The sequence below is a fragment of the Ambystoma mexicanum genome, chromosome 5p, assembly GCF_040938575.1.
Source record: "Ambystoma mexicanum isolate Mex_15411 chromosome 5p, UKY_AmexF1_1, whole genome shotgun sequence".
NCBI lineage: Eukaryota > Metazoa > Chordata > Amphibia > Caudata > Ambystomatidae > Ambystoma > Ambystoma mexicanum.
The window spans coordinates 566,581,874-566,607,637 of NC_090930.1; positions in this window are offsets into that span (position 1 = coordinate 566,581,874).

Genomic DNA, 25,764 nt, shown 5'->3' on the forward strand with positions numbered 1-25,764 from the left:
AGCATCAATTGCATCATCTGAGTCAACTGACAACACAGCAGATGATGATGGGACAGAAAGCAGGACATATGATGACCCCTCAGTAGTACAGACATGTGTGCAGAAGCCCCTACACCAGTTGAACAGAGTCAGTGGGCCTGAAATGGGGGAGGCCCGTGCCCTGCACAGACTGTGACACCCTAAACATGTGTGTGGTGCAGGACTGAGCCAGAGTGGGCATGGAATGGATGATCAAAAGCAAAGAAATGTAGGTCTTCCTGGACACGTACTACAATGATCATCCAGTCAAGGACACATAGGGGCATGCATGGAATACACATGGAGCATGAATGGGAACTCATGTCTCTGCGGAGCGTCTGCCATCTGCACAGTCCAAGTGAGACAACCTGCATGAAGTGCAGAAGATGTACACCACTGCATGTGTCTGGCAGGTTGGCTGGTGGAAGTTTGCATGTACACAGGAGTCTTGAACAGGCCATTGCAGTACGCCAATGTGATGCACACCTGTGCGATGTTGCAATTGGGCGCAGGGTTGGTGGAGGGGCAAGGGAGCATGCCTATGTGGAGAACCCACATGCATGCAGAGGACATATGCACGTCAGTCATGCAATGACATAGTCCCAGTGCTGAGAGGAAACACACCCCAGGCTACATGCAGAAGTGCCATTGAGCTGGAACATGGACTGTATGGGCAGCTGGGTGACTAGCATGTGATTGGGTGAAAGTGTGGTTGTGAGGACAGTCCCCGTCTGCTCTACATGTCCACTATCCTGCACAGCAGGCATGTATCATAGAAGCATTGCATTACTTGCACATGAGAACCATATACACCTGACATGCTGTGGCATTCAAGCACAACTCATCACACAAGCAAAACACACATGTTGTCGACCAACATGCAACAACACTCACTGGACGGGGCATCAAAGTCCGGCATCTCTCCCACACCTTCAACCAATTCTGTTGGTATGAACTCCGCAACGAGTGCCTCGTGCGGAGAGAGGTCTTCTTCCTCAGGTGCTGGCCCACCGCCAGTCATGTTGTAATTTGAGGCACGCTTTGCCATAGTGCTGCGTTTGAGGTTATTCCAACGCTTTTTGCACTCTTGCGCTGTACGCACCTCATGACCGAATGCACTCACATCATCCACAACTTGCTTTCAGTGGGTATTATGATGGGCAGCCGTAGTTCGGCCCCACTAGCATGTTACGGTTGTGTTCCTGCACGTAGTCCACGAGGAAGTGCAGTTCCTGCTTGCAGAAAGGCTTCTTCCACGACGTGCTGGAGGCTGTAGCTGTGTCTGGGGTGCCAGCCTATACTGCTGGTGCAACATCCTCCTCTTGGACGCTGGTCCAGACCCTGGCTGGCAAATATTGCCCTGATCAGTATGGGCAGTGGCGCTGGTGGAATGAGCTGAGGGAGTGGCAGGTGGAACATGGAGTGAACCCCTGACTTGTGTCAGTGGCTGCTGGGTGCCCTGGAATGGACCCTGTGCAGCAACATCTGCTGTGCCAGGGTCATTGACCAGGACTGTCCTGGTTGGTAGACTCACAACCAGGGTCGTGTTGGCTGCATCTGCCCCTGCACTTGCCAACACCCGGTTGGTCGGGGCAGCAGATGACATTGCTGCCCCAGGGACACATGCCTCGGTCAGGGCAGCCCTGCGTGCACCTACAGTGTGCCTCCTGCCCTCCTGGGATTCTTCCATGGACTCTTCAAGTGCCAAGGCAGCATGCACTGGCAGACCCTGAGCCTGGGTGGTGGTTTCCACAGCTGCACCTGCAGCTACCACTACCCTTGGGCCTGTGGCAGTCGATGAAAATGTTGATGAAATTGACTGCCTGGTCACATGGGCGCCAGTGTAAGATGCAAGAACTGCATATCCTGGAGCCGCAGGGGGTGGTGGCATGACTGCACCAACATGTGGCACAACATCGTGCCGGACTGGAGCACCCCTGCCTCTTCCCCCTCTGCAGCCACCCTGGACACCCTAGAGTCCCCCTACTCCCTGGTCACCCCAGCCACGTCCCTGACCATGCCCACCACATGGAGTACACCCAGCTGAGGTGCCCCTCACCTTACGTTGCATCCAAACCATGGCACAGATGGAGTCGTGCCGGCACGGATATAGTAGTGCCAATGGGAGGTGTACAAGACAATTGTCCTGGGCAATTGGGGTGAAGGGGGTGGGATACAGGATGTTAACAGCACCCCTGCCCTGCAAGGTTGTATGTGACCCCGGTGATGAAGTGACGGGTCACTCAACGCTCAGGCATGCCAAAACTGCTGTAAAACTGAGCACGCAAACCCGGTAGTCCAAGTGTGTGGAATTAACCTCCCGCAGTATGTGGTGGCACCCAGGGACCCAGGGACACGAAAAACACATACGCATGGGACAAGCAGGCTACTATGACCTCAAAAATGGGTACACGATACACAGGGGCACCCGCAGTGGGAAAAATAGCGTGCGCGAATCACCGTCAGACTAGCGTGATAATGAAAAACACGCATAGCCAATACCCCCGCCAAAAGAATAGATACGTCCTTGATCCGCTGTGAAGTTGTGATGGCGTGCGAAACAACACGAAGTAGCAACACACACGTCGGTCTCCACGAAAGGCACATACAGCGAACTGCCGGGACATGCTCACCTTTAACCCGTGCTGAGGTACACACGCGCACGTCACTTCTCTTACGTGCTTAGGCCCTTTCTCGGATCACACGCATTCTTTTTTCACGTGCTGATTCACAACGCACCCGTCATGAGGGGAACGCCTGCACGCATAACGTCACAGACATGCTTAGGCGCTAAGTGCCTTTCCTCGAATTACACACTGAAGTGCAGTTTTTTCACGTGCCAAATCACTCCGTATCAAGCTGGCCATGCAACAACACATGGAAGACCACGCTACTGCCTAGAAGGCCTTTTTCCTGCCCCCCAGAGCCCCGAGCAGCCTCCCACGAGCCATCTGCTGCTGCCTGCCTGCCTGCCTGCTGCCACCGTGCCCTGCTATTTGGTTCCTGCACATCTGCCATCTGCAGGGGTCCAGTTGCAGTGACCACCCCTGCTGGAACAGAAGACTCCCAACTGGTGTTCCATCACTCCACAGCCCAGCCCCAGGACCAAGTTGCCCACCCACACCTGCCTCGGGGGTTGCCATGTCCGACACACCACCTTCCTTGACTCTGTGTCTGAGTAGCGTGTGTTTGACTTGTAAACGCCATGGATGCATGACACATGTCCGTGACTATGTTGCGATTCACTGAGGCAGCCTAGTCATCCTTGTCTCCACTGTATCTGGGGTGTATGAGGCCAGATGGATGAAACTACGGTGATGTGTGTGCATGTGATCAGTATGAGCCATGATGCATGTGAATTTCGAACCACCATTGTATGTTTCAACAGTTCTTTGGACATGGATGCAAATGTTCTTTGCATGCGCCATGCCTGTTACTGAATGTGTGTTGCCTGCACTGACCCATGTGTTGTGGAGGTACATGATGGAAGTGAAGTTTGACAGTGCCACTCATGTGCTATTGCTTCCTGTCTAGGGGACTATTGTACAGTACCCTGATGCTTGTGTTATATGTCTCCCTCTACACAGCGGCGAGTGAAGAAGAGGGCAGAGACGGAGCTGTGGAGCAAAGCGGCGGGGATGCCTCCACCAGCCGGCGATGAAAGGCCCAGTCACCCTCCCAGGAATTACCATCATCCGCGAACGAGAGGACTGGTGCCGCATCTGCCACTACGGCTGTAGCGGAAGGGGTGGGTGAGCCCCCACTGGGGCTTCAAACGTCGGAAGACAGTGTGGAGCCATCCAGGTTGGTGGTTTCCACAGAGAACGAGGAGGCCACTACTGAGCCGCACATGGAGCCTGGTGGGGGTGGTACCACTGGTGCAAGTGGTGCAGTACAGGGGCAGGGGCAGGAGGCAGCACAGGTTGCTGTGGAGGCGACTGTGCATATCACTGTCCCTGACACTGTGACTGCACCATCATGCACCAGCAGGGTTGCCCCTTCCCAGGCCCGTCCGCAGGTAGGGGGGAGGTCCAAGTCATCTGACACTCCTCTTCCTGCGGACGAGGGGACCCGTGACCGTATGGAGACCATCCGTATTGGTGTCGCGTTGCGCATGCGTGACATTTGTGATGATGTGCATGCTTCCTGGGGTGAGCATGCACGTCATCACGAAGAGCTGCATCCCAACGTGGCCGAGTTGGGAGGTTCCTTGGTCGGGGGTTTCGAACATGTGTCGAGCACTCTGGCGGCCCTCTCCTCCTCTGTGGAGACTATGCGCCAGTCGTTCTTCATGCCGTCTTCCGGCCCAGATGCCACTAGGGCACACTTGGGACCTGCCCTGACCAACACAGCCAGCTCGGTGGAGATCCCATCCCTGCCACAGTCGGGAGTCGAAGGTCCAGCAGGGGTGGACACCCCAGCAACTGGACCCCAGCAGTTGGAGGATGTGCTGGCAGCATCGGACAGGGCACGTGAACGACAGCGCTGGTGGATTCCATCAGCCTGGATGTCGTTGTGCTGGCAGAGGCAGTTGCGTTGGAGGCAGCGACAGGCTCAATGTGGGAGGCATCATGGCTCAGGGCCATCAAGGTCAGAGGGGCAGGCATCGGCCTGAGGGCAGGAGGACCCTGGAATGGGAGTGTCTTCCGTGTGGCAGTGGTTGGGCCAGCGGATAGATGCAGAGCGGCGGCGGGCATTGGAGGCACTATGGTCAGGGCAGAGAACTCCATGCGCAGGTCGCTGAGGCGGGCTGAGTGCCTCAAGGGAATTTGCAGGCAGTTGGAGGTGGACATGGTGTTATCCCTGCGAGACCTCGGGGTCAGGGAACAGGCCCGCCTCCAGAACGTTGAACAGGAGTTCGATGATGCCCTGGCCCAGGAAATCAACTAGTGAGCCATAGGACTTGCCCGCCACCATTGTATATAGTTAGTTACTGTTAGGTTTCATTTATGTTTTTCTTTCATTTGGGGCACTTGGACTATGCCCCACCTTCTTGTAGATAGTTCTTTATTAGGTAGTCTTTTTGGTAGGTTTCATTTCAATAGTTGGGCTCATGGACCCTGGATTTGTTATTTGTATATAGTTGAACAGTAGATTTATCATAATTTTTTTTTATTTCACCATGGAGCAATGGATTTTACTTATTTCTTTCCCTTTGGATTTGCTTTGTTGGACGGAGACTTTGGACACATTTTCATTTGGATTTATTTGGATTCTGATTTCATATATTTTTTTTCATTTTGGGACATGCTGCATTTGACGTGTTGCGGGGACATGAGTCGGGGTCTACTGGCAGCTGCCCCTCACTGCTGGGTGGGTGGGAGTGCAGGGGGACATGAGTCAGGGCCTGCTGGCAGGTGCCTGTCACTGCTGGGTAGGTGGGGGTGCAGGGGGACGTGAGTTGGGGCCTGCTGGCAGGTGCCCATCACTGCTGGGTGAGCGGGGATGCAAGGGGACATGAGTCAGGGCCTTCTGGCAGTTGCCCGTCACTGCTGGGTGGGTGGGGGTGCAGGGAGACATGAGTCGGGGCCTGCTGGCATTTGCCTGTCACTGATGGGTGGGTGGAGGTGCAGGTGGACTTGAGTTGGGGCCTGCTGGCAGGTGTTCCTCACTGCTGGGTGGGTGTGGGTGCAGGGGGACATGAGTCGGGGCCTGCTGGCAGGTGCCCGTCACTGCTGGGTGGGTGTGGGTGCAGGGGGACATGAGTCGGGGCTCACTCGTGCATGGTGACATGTGGGCTGGCTGGGGGGCATGGCCAGTGTGGATGGGCTACCTGTGGGGCATGGCCAGGGTGGATGGGCTGCCAGCGGGGCATGGCCAGGGGTGCAGGGTAGTCCCCTGTGGTGTGGGCTTCCTGCAGGGCCTGGGGAGGGGGAGAGGGCACACCTGGGAGGACCCACACTGTCAATTCACGTGTGAAACTCCCAGTGCACCCCCAGAAATACACGTACCCCACTCGCCCAGCGAAATCGCGTGTGAAACTCCCCGCGCACCCTCTGAAATACATGTACCCCGCTCGCCCAGCGAAATCGTGTGTGAAACTCCCTGCACACCCCTCAGAATACACATACCCCGCTCGCCCAGGGAAATCGCATGTGAAATTCCCTGCGCTCCCCCAGAAATACACGTAGCCCGCTTGCCCAGCAAAATCGCGTGTGCAACTCCCCGCGCACCCCCAGAAATGCACGTATCCCGCTCATCCAGCATAATCGTGTGTGGAACTCCCCGCGCACCCCTCAGAATACACGTACCCCGCTCGCCAAGCGAAATCGCGTGTGAAACTCCCTGTGCACCCCCAGAAATACACGTACCCCACTCGCCCAGTGAAATCGCGTGTGAAACTCCCTGTGCACCCCCAGAAATACACGTACCCCACTCACCCAGCGAAATTGCGTGTGAAACTCCCCGTGCACCCCCAGAAATACACGTACCCCTCTCGTCCAGCAAAATCACGTGTGAAACTCCCTGCGCACCCCCAGAAATACACGTACCCTGCTCGCCCAGCGAAATCACGTGTGAAACTCCACGCGCACCACTCAGAATACACGTACCCCGCTCGCCCAGCGAAATTGCGTGTGAAACTCCCCATGCACCCACAGAAATACATGTTCCCCATTCGCCCTGCGAAATCGCGTGTGAAACTCCCTGTGCACCCCTCAGAATTCAAGTACCCCACTCGCCCAGCTAAATCGCGTGTGAAACTCCCCGCGCACCCCTAGAAATACACGTACCCCTCTCACCCAGCGAAATCACTTGTGAAACTACCCGCGCACCCCAGGAATACATGCATGCAGCCCATTCACCCTCAACATTCCTCACAGGCAGTCCATCACCCCAGTGCATGACCCCACTGGCTGCCCACACCACAGGGTGGAGTTTTACATGCGTTTTCACTAATGTGAGAGGGATACGTGTATTCTGAGGAGTGCGCAGGGAGTTTTACACACGATTTCGCTATCGCGAAAGGGGTACGTGTATTCTGAGGGGTGCGCGTGGAGTTTCACAAGCGATTTCGCTGGGCAAGCGGGGTATGTATATTGCTGGGGTGCGCAAGGAGTTTCATACACGATTTTGCTGGGCGAGCGGTGTATGTGTATTCTGAGGGGTGCGCAGGGAGTTTACAGTGACTACTCACCCTCCTATGTGCGGCCACCAGGTAAGAAGTTGTGGCGAGTTAGCTTGCTCTCCGCTTCTTAGCCCTTCCAACTGTGCCTCTCCCCTGGTGCCTCCCCCTAGCCTTGCAACCTGCTCCTCTGCCCTTGCCCCTTGGCTGGGTGCACCCCTCTCCCTGTTGATTCCTACCTGCGCTGCCCCCTGCCACATCTCCTTGAGTTCACCTCTCGCCCCTTCCATCCTTGTATCCCCCCTGTGTCTTCTAACTGCATGATTCCCCCACATTCCCAGAACACATGCTCTCTGCGTGCTTCCATCCTTGCCTGTTCGTGCTGTGTGTCCCAGACATGCGTGTTCCCTCACAATCTCTGATTGCATGCCCACGTGGCTGCTTGCATTTCTTGACCGTGTGCTTCTTTGCCCCTTCCTGCCTTCTTTGCCCCTTCCTGCCTTGTCTACACTTGCGCTGGCAAGCAAATCCACAGCCCGCATGGTCCCTCACAATCCTTGATCGCGTGTACTTCGCACCTTTCCATCTTCGGTTCGCTAGCACCCATGCTCACCCTGTGTTTCCTTGCTCCCATGCAGCTCCCCCGGCCCTTCTCTCCCCTACCCAACACAGCTGCTATGCTTTGTTGCTCTGGGTTTCCTCTTTGGGCCCTTTTTGGCTTATTCACTGTTTCTGTATTTTATTTCTTCGTCTTTTTTTTATCACAATCTCCTTAGGTTCCCTTGATGATAGTTCTATTCTAGCCCCTGCTCTGCCTGGTTGTTCTATTGCTGTTTATATGCCGTTACTGGTTTGTTTTCACTTCTACTTGACCGCCCTCCCTTGTCCCTTGATCCTTACTTATGGGTTGGTCTGCTTGCACCCCTCATCTTGTGCCCTACCCTACTGTCTCCCCCTTTCCTTGTCACCTCACCCACCTCTCCCCTCTTTGTCCACCTCTCCATCCTCTATTGTGCTCTCTGTTTGTCCTATCTTCTCTAACTGCTTCTCTATTGACTATCCTGTCATTCTCACTAAATCTGGTAGGCAGAAGTTCAAAAACGATATCCTGGTCTGCAACCCAGGTCGCCCGATGGCTGATACCTATACCAGCGCTTCCTCCAGACTGACCCTCACTGACATCCTCTTTGTAATTCCTTCGCTAGACCTATGGAATCCACATATGGTCTCTGTACTCGCTCCTTTTTCTTCCTCTCCCATTATTGGTGTCACCCAATGGGAGGCCCTCCTGGCCCTCTTCCATTCCTCTAAAATCATCATTAATGTTTACCTAAATGGCACCGTCTTGGTCCAACCTCCTCCTCTTTGATAGACACTTTCTGTGCCTCATCAACTTCCTTCCCTCTTCTGGTGTACCTTCTCTCCCTTCTCCAGCTCCCTTGCCTCCTTCCTCTGCCACTTCTCTGGTGCTCTCTCCCTCCTCATTGGCTACCTTGGCCTCTCCTCCTTCCTCTTCTGCCCTCCCTCAGGCTTCTTCTACACTTCCGCCGGGAGTACCTCTGACTTGTACCCCTCCCCGTAAGTCTTTCAAGGGTGGGAACCTCTTCCATATTGCCACTCTCAACTCTCGCTTAGCTGTCAAACACTCCCATGACATCTGCCACCTCCTGGAAGAACTTAAACTTGATGTTCTTGGTCTCACCGAGACATGGTTCTCGGCCAGCTCCATCACAAGTTTTGACACTCTCTTCCCTGATGGGTACAAGATCTTCTCTGTGCCCTGATACAACCGTTCCTATGCAAGCCTACTCCGCCTTTAAATGCCTGGTCTGCAGCTCTCTCTCTCATCTGGCAACTCTCTCACTGTGGTCACTATTCTACTGGCTACCTGGCCAGGTAACTTCCTTCCTCTTTGAGTAGGCGGACCTCTCCTCTGCCCTCCTGGCCTCAACAACTCAACTCCTCCTCCTTGGAGACCTCATCATCCACCTGGATGCATCCTGTCCCTCCTCTGGACTCATTTGTGACCTCTGTAACTCTCTCTCTCTCTCTCTCTCTCTCTCTCTCTCTCTATTCTCCCCCTCGGCCCGACTCACTCTGCAGAGCACACTCTGGATGTTCTGATCGCCTCAGACCTCCCACTCATTAACCCTCTCACCACTCCTCTTTCCTGGAATGACCACTTCCTCCTCTCCTCTGCTCTCCTCTCTATCTCTCTACACCCCAGGCCGAGCCTACCCCCACAATGCCACCCACCTTCTTGGTCATCCAACCCATGAAGCGTGTGTCAGTTGAGGCTTTTGCTGCCACTTTCTCTCCCCATCCTGCACCTCTGGCTGATTCACATCATGAGACAGCCCTTTCCAATCTCCACTCTTCTATCTGGCATTCTTGATGTACTTGCCCCTGTCACGAGGATCCGCTTGTAGCCCAAAGCCAAGTGCAACTCTTCGTACCACTCAAACCTCGTCACCAGTATGCAAGTGAAGGCTTGCTGAGAGGAAATGACTGGCTTCTTGTACATCCTCTGACAAACTGGCCTGCCGCCAATTCCAAAGTCAATACCAAATCTAAGAAGAGAGTTCACATCCAAGCCTGCGTCTCTGAGGCTACAAGCAACTCGGCCACACTCTTTCAAATCTGCAAGGTGCTGGAAAATCCTGCTACAGTCTCTACATCTCCTGTCCCCTCCCAGGCCCTCTGCACCCTCTCGTCCTCTCTTCCTTCTCCCTCTACTTCCTCCTCTACCTCTGGCCTCCCTGTGGCCACCTCTCCTCCTCCCTTCTCTGCCTTTCCTCTGTTAACCCCAGACAAGATTTCTAGACAAGTCTGATCTATAAAATTCTCTTAAAAACAGGCTCTTCCCTGTTCATCCAAAACCATAAAGGACCACATTGACACCCTTGCCTCAGACTTGGACAACTTTTGCAATCACTCTTTCGCCACTGGAACCTTCCCCCATGAAGCACTCTCTTGTACACCCTCAGAAGATACCCCCCTGTCTGGCTAACTATCGCCCTATATCCATTACTCCTTTCCGGGCAAACTCTTGGAAAAGCTGGCCATCTCCCAGCTTAATCTTCACACTGTATCTTTTGGTTGTCTCCACGACCATCAGTCTGGCCTCAGAGCAGCCAGAAGCACCAAAACTGCTCTGCTGAACATCTGTGAAGACCTGCTCTCTAACCTCAATGCTAATCACCTCTCTGTTCTCATCTTACTCAATCTCTCCTCTTTTTCAACACTGTCAACCATGCCATCCTGCTCAACCGGCTCTATGATAACCTGGCTATCACTGATCAGGCCCTGCCTGGCTGACCTCTTTCCTCTCTAAGCAACCAACATCCAACTTAGGTCCTTCCTCTCCTCTACCTCTGGTATTCCTCAAGGGTGTAACCTTTCTCCGTGGCTGTTCAACCGATACCTGACACCACTCACCCAATGCATTGCTGCTCTCTGCTCCACATTTTAGTGCTATGCAGATGACACTCAGCTCGCTGTCAGGCTCACCTCAGCCGCCTCCTCTCCCTCTCTTATCCTGGATTTTCTGTTTGCAATCAAAGAGTAGTGAGCCTCTAATGATCTCTGCGTCAATGCCATTAATACGGAGATCCTCCTCATCAGCACACTTGCACCTTCCTTTCCTGTCCATCAACTACACACTCTCCTTATCTGCTCACATCTATGACATCTCTAAGAAGTCAAACTACCAGCTTCACCTCCTTAGAGGTATTCCTCCTTTCCTAAACTTCCCCCAGAGGCTCACTGTCTTCAGATGTCTGGTTCTCTCTAGGCTGGACTACTGCAGCAGACTCTTTCTAAATCTGCCTGCCTCTACTCTCCGTCATCGACAACTAATCCAGAACAGGACTGTAATACTTGTCCTTGGCCTCAAGCCCAGGGATCGTATCTCTCCAGCCCTGAAATCTCTCCATTGCCTCCAAGTGGCAGCAAGGTTCAAGTTCAAGACACTCTGCATTTTGCACAAGGATTTATGCGGCATGGGACTGCAATACATCCAACTCTCTCTTCGGAAATATCTTCCAAATCAAGCCCATCACTCCTGCACCTCCAATTCCTTGAGGGTGAGTCGCTTGTCCAAGCAACTAGTTGCGGGCAGATCTCTTTCTTCAGCTGGCGTCTCCCTCTGGAACAGCCTCCCTGCCTCTTTGAAACTTGAGCAGAACCATCTCTGAGAAAGCACCTCAAGACCTTCCTATTTGCTTCTGCCTTCTCCCTTCCTCTCCTCTGCTGATCTCTTGTCTGACATTGCACTGGGCACCTGGCTACCCTCTGAACTTGGGCCCAGGTCCCTGCCCACCCAATTGCACTTCAGCACTGCCTCCCGGCATCCCCTGCACCTGTGGTCTGTATCTCCAATATATTAAAAGTGTATATTTAATATTAAATCTACAGAGTTTATCTAATTCTGACTACGGTATATTATCTACATTTCATGTATATCGTTTGATATATCAGGTCATCTGTACGATATTGAACCTTTCTTTTGCTGTTGTGATGGAATGTATCATTGGTAGTGTACTATATTTATATCGTCTATTGCCGTTTATATATTTTCAAATGTAAGTTACGAGTATTGTTTATTTGCATATATATGTGTATATCAAATAATGTATATACTTTTAAAAAATGAATAGGTAGCCACTTCAGCCACCTTGCTGTAGTTTTAGATGCCCCTCCCAATGTATTGTAGCTTGTATATTCTCAACCATGTTGTTATGCCTTGTGTAATTGTACCCATTAAATGTATCCTCATCAAGTGTACTGCTCTCTCTATCATCTATCTTATATAGGCCTATGAGCTGTCATTTATTGTATTGATCTTTTAATTACCATTTATCACTACTGTCTCTTTCGCCATCCATACTACATGCTCAGATGTATTTTTTTTGTATCTTAGAACCGTGGCTAGACTGTGATTGATGTATTCAGCATTGTGTCTAACAACAGCAATGGCTGGCGTGTTTACCTGCGGCTGCCCGAAAACTAATTGTAGCACAGCGTTGCTACCCACAGGTATAAGCAGCACCCTGTGCAGCCACGGCTATATACTGGCATGTTGTGTGTTTGCGGAAGTGTGGTAGCCGCAGCTATCCGAAATTTTGGGTGGAGCAGTATCATAGACAACTTAAGTGTTTTGGGGGTTGTTGGGTAGCAGGGGAATTGATGAGGACCATTGGGGGGGGGCTGGTAGTCCTGTCAGGCACACTTTTTTGGAATTTGGGTAAGTGGGATAGTGAAAACATATTACTTTTTCCCTATAGCCGTGGCTAACAATGACCATCCATGAGGGCACATTTCTATAACTGCATCTATAAAAAGCATGTGCGCGGGTGCGTCAACACTTTTAGTTATATTATAAACAATCCTCTAGCCACATCTACATAAAAAATGTGTCATTGGTCTATTGAGATTCGTACCTAAGAACAGCAACAACTGAGCTTGTTTACCCGCAGCAATCCCAAACCCACCCTGGGCGCTAAGCTTTTATCCACAGGTATAAGTGGCACTTTGTGGAGCCACGACTAATAAGCAGCTACTGGTACGGTGTGCATTGTGTAGCCGCAGCTACACACATTTCTTTAGAAATATATATATATTTATGTGTGGGAAGTCAACTTGTTAAGTTTTTTTAAAGATATATTGACTGTAGTTTTTGTAATCAGTTATTGTAACATGTTTAATACTTTCTATTCATTAATAATACATTTAAGTGTAAATACTTTAAAACATTAGATAAGTATGCAAACAAAGTTTATTAAAAACTGTTTTATTTGGGGGGGAATATGGCTGTGGGTTTTATTTAAATTTTACTTTGAGCAGTTTGAACACATGATACATCTTCTCCATTAGCACAATTATGCAGATTATTACTGTCCATGATTCGTCTTAAATTTTCCATGTCTTTTGCATTGATTTTACTTCTTTTTGAACATTTATTAATTGTTGTTTTATTTCTTTTAATGTGTCCATGATTAGTTTCATGGTTAGTTTGTGTGGTGCTTCTAGTTTAATTCTTAATGATAGTTGAATTGAAAATATTTGAACATTTTTAAACAATTGAAGATATAATACAGTTAAAACATTTGTTCTTGGTTGCATAGAAATGTAAACCTATTTAGATAAACTAAATCTGTTTGGTGAAATCTGTTCCTTAAAATACTATTGCTAGACTCATTTTACCTTGTTAATATTTCGTTTTGATTTTTGAAAAATGTTACGAGTAGCCACGGCTAACGGCAGTTGCTCAGACCCACAGCTATCAACGCTCCATATGGACATTGTGCATTATGGTGGGCTTTTGTAGCCATGGGAATGAACCCGCTGGTCCTACCAGTGGTTTCAGCAGTTTGTATTCTGGTGCAGTGATCAGATTATTTTATGAATGTTTCACCAAGATTTCCACATGTCTTTCTGTTTGTATGTTCTCACCTCAAGGCATGTGTGATTTAAATTTGAACATTTTGCTCTATGTGCTTTTCAATGCATGGGACAAATGAATGTGTACCCACGGTTATGCCACTGTAACCAGGGTTATAGCCATGTCTATGTAACTTGTTTAATTAAAAGAAAAAAACATTGTTTTATTTAATTGACCTCTACATGTTCCACAAAGTAGTCTTTAGAAGGGTTGTTATAGGTTGTAATAAAAATGTGTTGGCCATTTTATTTGTCTGCTTTGTACAGGCCTCTCTTTGTGCTATTTATTTCTGAAAGCTATAAAAGTGACCTTTTGTGAACTGTTGACATTCTCATTGTAGACCCCAGAGTGTGCAGGTGTTCTGTGTTTGGCTATTGTGAAGATATATTCATTCTTTGGATAAGCTGAAGTACAGTGATTGTATTTTTTTATAATATAATTCCTGTATAATATGAATTGTTGTTTATATCAAATGTATTAAGTATGTTTAAGTTTATAATGTAGTACATTTATAGGTATTACTGGAAAGTAGGTTGTCCATATATATTATTTTAGTGTTTTCTTCAGAGTTTTCAAGCAGTAGTGCATGTTATGCTATGGTTATGTGTAAGAAAAACAAATCAATTAAAGATTTCTTCTCACTGTTTGGTTGAAGGATTTATTTGATAATCTGCTGAAATGGCTTTGGGTATTTTTTTTATCTTTCATACTTGTTCAATAATGTGCTGTTTGTCTGCATTTAAGAAATATGTGATCATGTCTCAAACATTATTTATTATGGAAGAAAATTAATTTTAGTTTGTAGAATTAGGGTGTTTTTTCAGAGTTGTGTTGCATTATTTACCTTATCTATCCACAGTTTCCTCACTAAGAATGTGTGTGAAATTGAGAGTAGCATTTCTCTCACAGATTTGAAAGTACATTGCATTACTGCATTGCATCCAGAACACGATGGGTACCATAATTTACAGCACCATTGCATGCACATGAGAACAATGTGTGTACTAGTCAGAATAAAATGCTGGCAGTACTTCATAAAGAATAAACAGCAACCATATTTGGTTTTTTCACAATCTTTTTGGAAAGTCTGTAGTTTGGTAGGGCTGGGGCCTACTTGGGTAGCATACTATGTGATCATACATTCTGTTAAACAATACACAGAAATAGGAAGAAATTAAATAAATGGCGATACATGGCAAACCCTACAGTCGAACAAACAGCATACCTCTACCTTTGAAATATATTAAAGCTCTGTATGTGCTTCATAGTTGCATATCAAGCTCTTCTATGTGACCCTATAATAGTGACTCTGTATTGTGTCAGAGTTGTGGAAGTGTTTGAATGTGGCCTTAAATATAACAAGTCTTATGATGAAGTGCAGCTGATTAATGCTAACTTGGTTATGATGTTGGGAAATGTTATTTTCCTTATTTTGTGGTAATTCATGCATTTTACCATTTTACAGGGAAAGTTAATCTCCACTGGTAATTTTATAGTGAACATTTCTTCTCTCACAAAGTGGCTTGGGAATTGCACTCTGAAGTTCTGGCTACAGTATGCAAGGTACTACTAAAGACTTTTGGCATTTCAGGCAAAATGTGAAGGAAATGAATTTACAGTGGCTAAGGCCTCATAGTTTGCATTTCAGCTTTTCTGTAGTCATCCACCAAATGTCCTTGGCTCTTTTTATATGGGTATGACCTGCAAATCCCATGGTTTGTGCATATCTTTCATTTTATATGTGCATGCTTTATAATGAATTCTTAGGCTGTGAATTAAATGATCACTGTGGTATATAGGATCAGCTAACTTTTCATTCAGTCTTAGCATCCAAAAAATGTGCTGTGCCAAGCACAGAAATATCACAACCTGGCAAACTCAGTTGCTACCCAATGAAACTGTACTTTACTCATCTTATTTATGCTGTTTGAGCAGCACAATACCATCCCAGATAATTCCAGCTCTCAAGTTGTACATGGGGCATTTTTCTAAATTGCAGCACCTGCTCTCTAATCTCATTGTTGTATTATGTACCTCAGCTATGCTCAGTTTCCTCACCAAGAATATATGTGAAATAGAGTCTAGCATTTCTGTGACAGATGTGAAGGTATGTTGCATCACTGTATTGCATCCCAAACACTAGGGATAGTAAAATGTTCGGCACTATTGCATGCACATTAGCCCAAACATCTCTGAAATATATAATTGACAATTGATCATTCATTCTTTGAAACACAGGGCCAAAATGGATTTTAGCATGTATTCAATGTTACCTTTAAGTTGAATTACCCATAGAGTTCGAAAGCAGATTCCCCGCCACTTCTTCTGTATCAACATTACCTACAAAGGCACAGGTATTCACCATGTTGTTCAGGTTCAGCTCAACCAGGTACACCAGATGAATATCCTCACTTGAAGAAGCATTTCATGTAAAACTCAATTGATAACTGCCAGAAAATATAGTAGAATGGATCAGGCATTAGATCACAAGTGCTACAATGTTAAAAAAAATGCCCCTTATAAAACTCTGCTCTGAGTGGTGGAATAATCTGGGATGGTATTGTGCCGCTCATATAGAATGAATGAGATAGGCAACATAGACTTTCAATGGGTGAGCACTGATTTTGTTAGATTGTGATACATGTGTGATTGGTACTGTACATTTTTGGGATGTAATCTTGAATACAATGTGAGCTGATCTTGTGGGCCACAGTAAACATGTATTTCACAACTTAAGAATACATGCTAAAGCATGCACATATTAAGTGAAAGATATGCACAAACAATGGGATGTTCAATGTCATACCTATACAAAAGGAGGCAAGGACAATTGATGCATTAGTGCTGAAAAGCCCAAATGCAATGTAACATTGTTCAGCTTCCAGGAATACTCTTTACACTTTCTTTTGGTCGTACAGACCATAACATAGGATTTGTTTGTATTTATTTGCAAGGAGTATGCATTAAAGTAGTTTTCAACCCTGAGAAGTTGCAGTTGGAGGCCTGCCGGTGTGTAATCCATTAGCAAGATATCATCTGCAAATGCGATACACCTCGGTTTCAACCCAGCCCATGTTGGGACAAAACTTCCCCACTCCTCGTTGTTGTGCCACAAATCCACAAAAAGGTTAAATAGGGTGGAGGCCAAAACACACCCCTGTCTCACTCCTTTTTTAATTTGATCTTCTTGGACAATTCTCCTATGTATTGAAGCTGAATCTGGTGGCGTTATCGGAGTGCAGCAAATGCATCATACTGAGCATGGATGGGTCTATCCCCCATTCTGACAACTTCACCCATAGCCTGGAGGTGTCAACGTTGTCAAACACAGAGGACAAATTGATCACTGTGACATGTAAAGTACGCCCTGAGTATGATTCTACATCAGACGGACAAGCCTTCAAGGCAAGACCACTCTCTTTCTTCAGTCAGTCTGTAGCTGGCTTAATCAGTGATTTTATTTTGCCTACATCATAAATTGCTTCAGCACTATATTTGTGAAGACTTTTGACGATGTGTCCATTAATGAGATTAGTCTATAACTGGACGGTTCAGTTCTGTTCCCTTTTTTAAAAATTGGGACAAGAATTGAACCAGCCCACAAGGAGGGACAGGTATTGTCTTCGGTTAACTGAGTAAATAAGTGAAACAGGATATCAGCCAAAATGCTGGATTGTCCTTAAAGATACCATTAATTACCCCATCGGGGCCACTCGCTCTCAAATTCTTTACTTTACTGATTCTAATCTCAATATTCGTTTGGTCAAAGACAATCGATTGAGGATGGGTGTTGGGCCGAGATGATTTCAAAGGAAATATACCATCCCTGTTAACATCACATTTGCATGGAAAATACTCAACCCATGCCACTTTGCTTACCCCTGTGCTTGGGTGAATACCTGTGACTTATTTTTGTTGTTGAGTGTCCATCAGATGGCTCATGTGTATTTTTGCAAAATGTTGTGTATGAGTACCTGGTTATTACTAATATATTTCTTACACCAATTCCTATATCTTTGGTTTAGGATCTGCCCTGGTCAAATCTATGAATTTTAGCAAATTCCTGAATTCTTTACGCACAATGCGTTTTCGTCTTTGGATCTCACTATCTTTTTTTTCTCTGTTGGGGTGAATAGAAATGTGTAATTTGTTTAGTGGTCTTTTCGTTCTCGTTTCTTCAGTCTAGCTATTAGTTTGGGGAAGTTTTCAGGGAGAGATTGTTCGCATTTCTCTCTAGTACTCAAGGTTCCATTAGCTCTGAATTTGCTTCTTTTGGGTTGTGGCAGTAGTGGACTACCCTGTTTCCTGAGTTAGAGGTCACTAATAATTTCTTTGACAATGGCTCACTAGCTACCTTAAGCCTTTCTATGACCAAAGATATTTCAAGCATTGCATGATTGCTGGTGTTTGTTTTAATGATTTGCAGAGATCCTACTAGCCCAACCTTAACATTTTTAACAAAGATGTAATCAATGACAGAGGCAGCAAAGGCATCAGACCACAACAGGAAGACAGAGCACTATGCAGAACATACTTTAACATCACTAAAGAAGTGCTCACCCCGGAAGAGCGATGGGCACAAATACTCCTGGGTCAGGACAAAAAACAGATATTTATCATAATAACATTCGGGGAAAAAATTATGAAATCAGCATTTCCTTGATTCAGTAAACAGGAATTTACGTCTAAAAGGCAATCAATAGTTTTGTTATTAAGAAACAAAATGTATGTAATAATGAACAAAATGTTTACGAAATGAAAAGTTTATGCATAAACTATATAATTTTAATTTAAAAAAAAGAAAATAGACCACATTGGTGTGTCTTTGAGGAAACCTCCATTTAGCAAATGAGTTTGAATGAAGGCCCACCTTGACAGAAATCTGGACCAATTCATTCCTAAATTGGCTTTCCCCACTGTGTGTGTTTTTGCTACTATTCTATCCCCATCAAGATCAACCCAGTCAAAGTTTGCAACTAAGCGTTGACAATTAAACTTGTCCGCTATGAGAGTGCGAACTTGTGGATTTGCAGTTAATCAGGAAACTAGAATATCTTCTGTTTCATTCACAACCACCTAGTGAGTGTTATTCAGTGGGTTAAAGTAGATATTGATCAGGAAAACTAGAGGATCATGATGGATTTACCTTGTTCTGTGATCATCATGACCAATATTGTGTCAGAATGTGTGAGGATTTCAATTGCCAACATATAGGTATGACCCTGCAAATCCTATGGTCTATGCATTTCCTTCACCTCATATGTACATGCTTTATCATGAATTCCTAGGCTGTGAAAGAAATGGTCTCTGTCGTCAATACGATTATTTCACTTTTCATTCAGGCATAGCATCCCAAAAATGTACTGTGCCAACCACAGATGTATCACAGCCTGACAGACTCAGTTTACAACTATTGAAACTTTAGTTTGCTCATCTTATTTATGCTATACGAGCTGTTCAATGCCATCCGATATTCCTCAAGCACTAAGAGCAGAGGTCTACATATGGCATTTCTTAACACAGCAGCACTTGCTCTCTAATCTAATTGTTGCGTTATGTACCTCAGCTATGTACAGTTTTCTCACAAACAATAGATGTGAAATTGAGTCTAGCATTTCTGCCACAGATTTGAAAGTATGTTGCATCACTGCATTATATGTAGAACACTATGGGTAGTATAATCTGCTGCACCATTCCATGCACATGAGCCCAACCTCTGTGCTAGAGACAACAACATGTTGGTAGTAATTCATAAAGAATAAACAGTCACAATTTGCTTGGGAATGGTGTGCTTCGGAAAGGGCAAGGACCGACTGGGGTTCATGCTACATGATCACATATGTTTTTACAGAATGCAGCGACATAGAAAGATTTAAAACAAATGGGAGTTCATGAGAATTCCTATGAGCAAACAAGCAGCATACATCTACTCTTGTAAAATATTGCAGCTGTGCATATGCTTCAGAGTTGGATACTAAGCTCTTCCCTCTGACCCCATATTAGTAACTATCAATTGTGTCAGACTTGTGAAATTGTTTGAATGTGGCCTTGAATATGACAAGTCACATGGTGGAGTGCAGCTGATCAATGCTAACTTGGTTATGATGTTGGCAAGTTTTATTTTTCTTATTTGTGGTAATTCATGGATTCTGCCAGGTTACTGGGAAAGTTCATCTCTACTGGTAAGTTTCCAGTGAACATTTCTTCTCTTGCAAAGTGGTTTGGAAATTGTACTCTGAAGTTATGACTACAGTATGCAAGGTAAAACTAAAGTATTTTCCCTTTTCAGGCCAAATGCACCAGGTAAATGGTTTCTGAGAAAATGTTAAGCACATTGAAGAAGGTGAATTCACAGTGGCTATGGCCTCATAGTTTTTGTTTAAGGTTTTCTGCAGTAATCCATCAAATGTGCTTGCCTCTTTTTGCATAGCTATGACCTTGCAAATCCCTTGGTGGGTGCAAATCATTTTCGCGTCAGATATGCATGCTTTATCATGAATTCTTAGGATGTGAAAGAAATGGTGATTGTGGTGTATAAGATTAGATCACTTTTCATTGATGCTTACCAACTCTCAAACGTACTGTGCCAACCAAAGATATATCAGAACCTGACAAAATCAGTTGCCACCCATTGAAACTCTGGTTTGCTCATCTTATTACACTATTTGAGCAGCACGATAGCATGCCAGATTATTCCAGCACTCAGAGCACAGTTCTACATAGGGCTTTTTTTTAACACTGCAGCAAATGTTCCACTATTGAGTTTTTACAAATCTTTGGAGAAGTGTGTAACCAAAATCTAGATATGTTGTAAAGAGATTTTTGCAAAAGAAAACAATAATAAATAAAACAGTTTTTCATATGAAAAGAAAATTGTTTATTTTTGTATTGAATGCACTTAAGAAATGACTTAAGGTGACTAAACCATTGCATAGAAATACAGAAACAGTTCATTTACTTACACGTGACAACTATTGTGATGTGCTTGGCACAGAGTGGAAAAACACTTGTCATACATAAATATTTTTTATTGCAGAGAGTTACATTCAAGAAAAAAAATGGTGTGATTTCTAAAAAAGAAGAAATCCTAAGGTCTGATAATATAGATATTGAAAGTTTAGATCAGTCTTGAATAAAACGTAAAAAGCATAGTGCGGTATTAACGTGGAATCTTTTGTGCAATATTGCTGAGTTTTTCTTGTAAAGTCTTGAAGAGATTTTTTCAAGTTTTGCACAAAAACATGAATGTTGAAAGACAGATCAAGATGCTACAGAGAAAAGATAAGTGTGAAGTTCATGAAAAAACAGGACTTCTGGGTCACTGTCTAGCTTGTCTTGATAAAAGTCGATGTCAGAGTCAGTTTCATCATATAAGGGTGCTTGCTGCACATGATAGTAAAATGAGATACCTTCTAATTGTGTGTCTTGCACTTTTAAATCAAACACTTCTGGCTGGAACTATAGACAGTTTAGTTTTTACACAGCAAATGATAAATATAATGCACTTAAATGATTGTGGGACTCATTACAAATGGCCCGGTATGGAAACAACAGTGGCGGTAAATCCGCCGCCACCGTTGTTTCCATGCCGGGCGATCACAACTCCTGCAGGCGGGAGGTGATGTTCCCGCCAAGTCTGACCTGGCAGGTTTAGCACCGCCCGCCTGCAGGCGGACGAGGAAACACCGGCAGCATTACGAGATGCTGCCGGTGTTTCCATGATCCCCATTCCCATTGAGTCCTATAGGACTTAATGGGAATGGGGATAAACACCATTCCGCCTCCGTGATTCCCGGGAAACCAGGGTTGTAATGCCCCGGTAATTCCGGGAATCATGGAGGCGGAATGGTAATACGAGTCTGACGGTAACCAGGCGGTTTTACCGCCACGGTTACCGCCGGACTCGTAATGAGGCCCTATGTGTACATAGATGAAACACTTACAGGAAGTGTAAATGATGATCCTATGCTTTCAAAGGATCTGATTTTTCAACAGTATAAACACGTGTTTCAATGTTTAATTTGTCTTCTACTGAGATATCTGATATTATTACCACAGTGTAGAAGATGTTGGGAAACAACTTTATGTGTATTTGTTTGTAGAAGAACGATTTGACACAAGTGAGGTGCGTTATGTTTGTAGACATTGTGTTAGGTTTTATATTCAAACAAGCATTCCTCCAAGAAGTGTCTTGAATGACATGGTAGTGTCTGCTATCCGTGTTGTGCTTCAAAAATTGAACATGTTTGAAGTTATTGCATTTCAAACTGTTCAACAAACAAAGATGTCAAACCTACCTGATAAATCATTAGTGCAAGGTGCGACAGGCAAAGTTGTGTGTTTACGTCTCAATTTTTAAGAACCTTTCAACATTACAGGAGTCAAGAGTGGCATTGCAGATTTGTAGTTTTTTTTTTTTAGTAAATGCTGTTGCCACAAAAGATGAGAACATTTGGCAACAGTTTATAGACATTAGAAGGGTGAAAAATGCATTGGTGCTTCTGTTGGAGCAGAATGATTAATACAAAGGAACTGACTATAACAGATGTGTCTATGCTTGATGTTGAGTCAACAAACAAAAGCAGTGATGGTCAATTTCAACTACGTTTTGTTGCAGAAGATAATAGTTTGTTTGAACATTACTCTATGAATCCTCTGCACTCATCTGAGTTCATGGGCAACAGTTTACAATTGTATCAAATGAAAGTAACAAAAGGTGCACCAATCAGATCCTGGGAAAAGAAGTTAGAAGCTCATTGTTTCCCTATGCTTTTTCCTACTGGAACAGGATGCAGATTGGATGATCGGAAGGTTCCAAATTCTTCTTCAGAATATCATTGTGCAAGAATGTATTCTGAAAATTCCAGAGTTTTTCTTTTTTTATTTATGTATGTATTTATTTATATAGCACTATAGACCGTAGGCATCAGAGTGCTACATCAACACAACAAACTAACAAACACAAAATAAAACATAACACATAAAAATAACAAAAACAACAAAGACCACAAAGACCGTAATCGATCATAATAAAAATCATTCCAAGCAAAAGTTCAGTATAAGTCTTAGTCAACTATAAGATTGAAATCTGAGGACTCTTTCAGCAAATAATGACAAATGCTAAGGAAATATGGCAAATTGCTAGTCCCACTTCTTACTAGCAGAATACAGTCCCTGTTCTCTTGGGCACACCAGTCACCTATCTCAATATTACGTAAGATCTTCAGATCCGAGCTTCTAATAACTCATGGCCCAGTTCTTTGTCAAAGCCAAGCTAATACTTTATTTCATAAGCCATCTCTCGGCTCCTTCGCACATGCTTTCTCGATTCTGCACCAATGTTGAATATATTTTTCACATATTGTATGAAAGTGAATTTTCAACATTATGTTATGCTGTTGCTCACTTCAGACCAGAACTAGATTTCAAAATCTTTCTGAATGTGATATTCTGCAACACGGTAAATTTACCAATATTCTTGCCACAATAAGGGACCAAGGAATATTTTTATAGGACACACTCAGAGGTTAAATGCATGATCAGAAACTTGGGCCCTCCAACTTGGTGTGTGACTTTAAGTTGCATTGAGTATATTTGGGATGATCTTGCAGTATGGATTTGTAAAAATAATCAACAGAAAGAAGTCGTACAACACATGAGACCAGGAGAATTGTTTTCTATGGACCATGTAAGTGTATTGTGGTTCATTTATCACAGACCTCTAGCCATGTTACACTGTATAAGTAATAAAGAACAATGTCCACTAGGAACTGTGGAACATTTCCTTTGGAGGAAAGAGTACCAGGCATGTGGGGCTCCACATATACATATGCTGTTGTGGATTAAATATGCTCCTCAGTTTGGTAAAGAAAGTGATGGCAGTGCAATGGAGTTTATAGAAAAAATATGTGAATTGTTCCATTCCTGCTCCGCATGTGAATGCTGATGTATGAAACAAGGTGAAATGATTTCAAAGGCACTCATGTGGAAAGTACTATCATAGAAAATACAAAAGTAAAGACAAGTACTACACTCAGTGCAGATTTTGGTTTTCCAAGGCCCGTGACACCAGTTGGTGGATAGATTGATGTCATATGTCTGACACCATGTTACTGGCAAGTCACAGAGAAATACCTATAATTTAAAAAGAGATAAGAAATGCCAACTCAGTAATAATTACAATCCTTTCATTGCTCAGCTTTGGAATGTAAAAACTGATATACAGCATGTTACTGATGATACAACAGCTGTTTCTTGTTATGTCACAACAAACATGACAAACGCTGAATAGAGCAATGCAGCTGAAGTATGGGCACACTTGGCAGATACAAGTTTAGTCAGAAAAGTCTACACTTTGTTCTGACAGTACAGAGATCCTGAAAAACAACTTGATTGATACACATTTACTAGATCAATCTCTAGAGTTGGTGCATCTTTCTTTATATGAAGTAGTAGAACGCTACTCACATCGAAATACTGAAGCAAACCGTGACAGAGGATGGTTTAAAGTGCATAGATGTACTGTTTGTACATGAGAAGGCAAGCCTCATTAACCACATGAAACTATCTTGCCGAACTGCAGAGAAAAAGGAATTATTTCACGTTTGTCTTTTGCAGTTGTTCTTTCAACGGCATACAGAGAGTGATTTGCTTCGAAGTTTTGAAAATGTTGAAATTTTTTGCTAAAAAATAAATCCTAATTTGATATCCAAAATGTGAGCAGTGATTGGAGTTACTGGAGAAATAACTATGTCAAAATAACTCCTGGCTGCTGTTTTGCAAATGTGACTCCTGAGGGCAGTCAAAACTCTGCAGCAGTAAGTCAAAATGTCCTTGGTAAGCCAATTATTCCAACTTATGTTGAGCTTGCCATAGAAGAAGTATAAAGTGCAATGCAACAAACTAAAATTGCAGATGGAAATTATGATGAAATAGTTATTAAACTTAATATAGAGCAACACGAAGATTATTATAAAATCAAGGATAGGTTCTTACTTGGTTTACAGCATGACAAGCATGCATGTGTTTGTGTGCAATACAAACCTGTATTGTTGTATGTTAGTGGACAAACAGGAGCAGGTATATCTTTTTTAATTCATGCAACAAGAGCTATGATCCAAAATGTCATGTATTGTAACTGCTCCAACAGGTTTACCAGAATTTAATGTAGGAGGTATTACTTTACATCAACTGTTGATGCTACAGGTGGATCATAACAACAAACTGGAGTATTGAGAACTTGTATCAAGTGCAGCACAAGAAGTAGGAAAAGTTCTAAGAAAATGGAATACCTTGATTGTAGATCTACTGCCTCATCACTAGTTTGGCTGTAACCCTTAAAATGTGTGCTTAGTGGATTTACCCCTAGCTCCGAGCTGGGGGCAAATCAGCTACAATTTTGCTGATTTTCAGTGGTATTACTGCTGGCTGTAATACCGCCAGTGGTAATAGCGCAGAACATTCCCCTTTGCTCCCAATGGGGAATGGGAAATTCCTGAATGGGCCCAATGGGGAATGGGGACTTACTGTTCTGCCAAACCCGTGATCTGGCGCTAATAGCACCGGAGGTTTGGCGGTAGGGCTAATCGCCCTGTCGGAATTACCACTGGGGTTAGCGCTGAACTTGTGATGAGGGCTAAAGTAAGCATGGTGTCTAACCTGATGCTAGCTTTCATTCACTTGCAAATGCAATAGGTTTTGGAGACTGACTACGACTGTTTGTTTGGAGGTAAACATGTACTTGATTTTGCAGACTTGTTAATATTAACTCCTCTGAAAGATCAACCAGTTTTCAAGATGCTGAAATCTAAGGATAGACAACAAACTATAGGAAGTATTGGTAATATTAACCTTTGCAATGGTTTTGAATTCCAGGAACATACCATTAATATGAGGCAATCTGCAGACATAGAGTAGGCAGACATGATTAATAAAACTGTACAAGTGTTCTTGAGGAGAATGTGATTTCTAACATGTTTCATACAGATTGCACTGCATCTGATGTCATGTTGACTCTACAGGAAAGAAACATTTCTTGTGTTGCTTTGATGTGTACACTTGCAGAGTGTAACATGTTCAACTCTACAATGCTGCTATCAGAGAAGGAAAATATATTGGAGATAAAACTGTGTGATGTTTTATATGGTCATGTTATGCCATAATATTTGGATAATAGAGCAACAGCTTGTTTAGTTCAACTAGAGAATTGAATTTCTAAAACAGCAGGTTTAGAAGCAGTTTT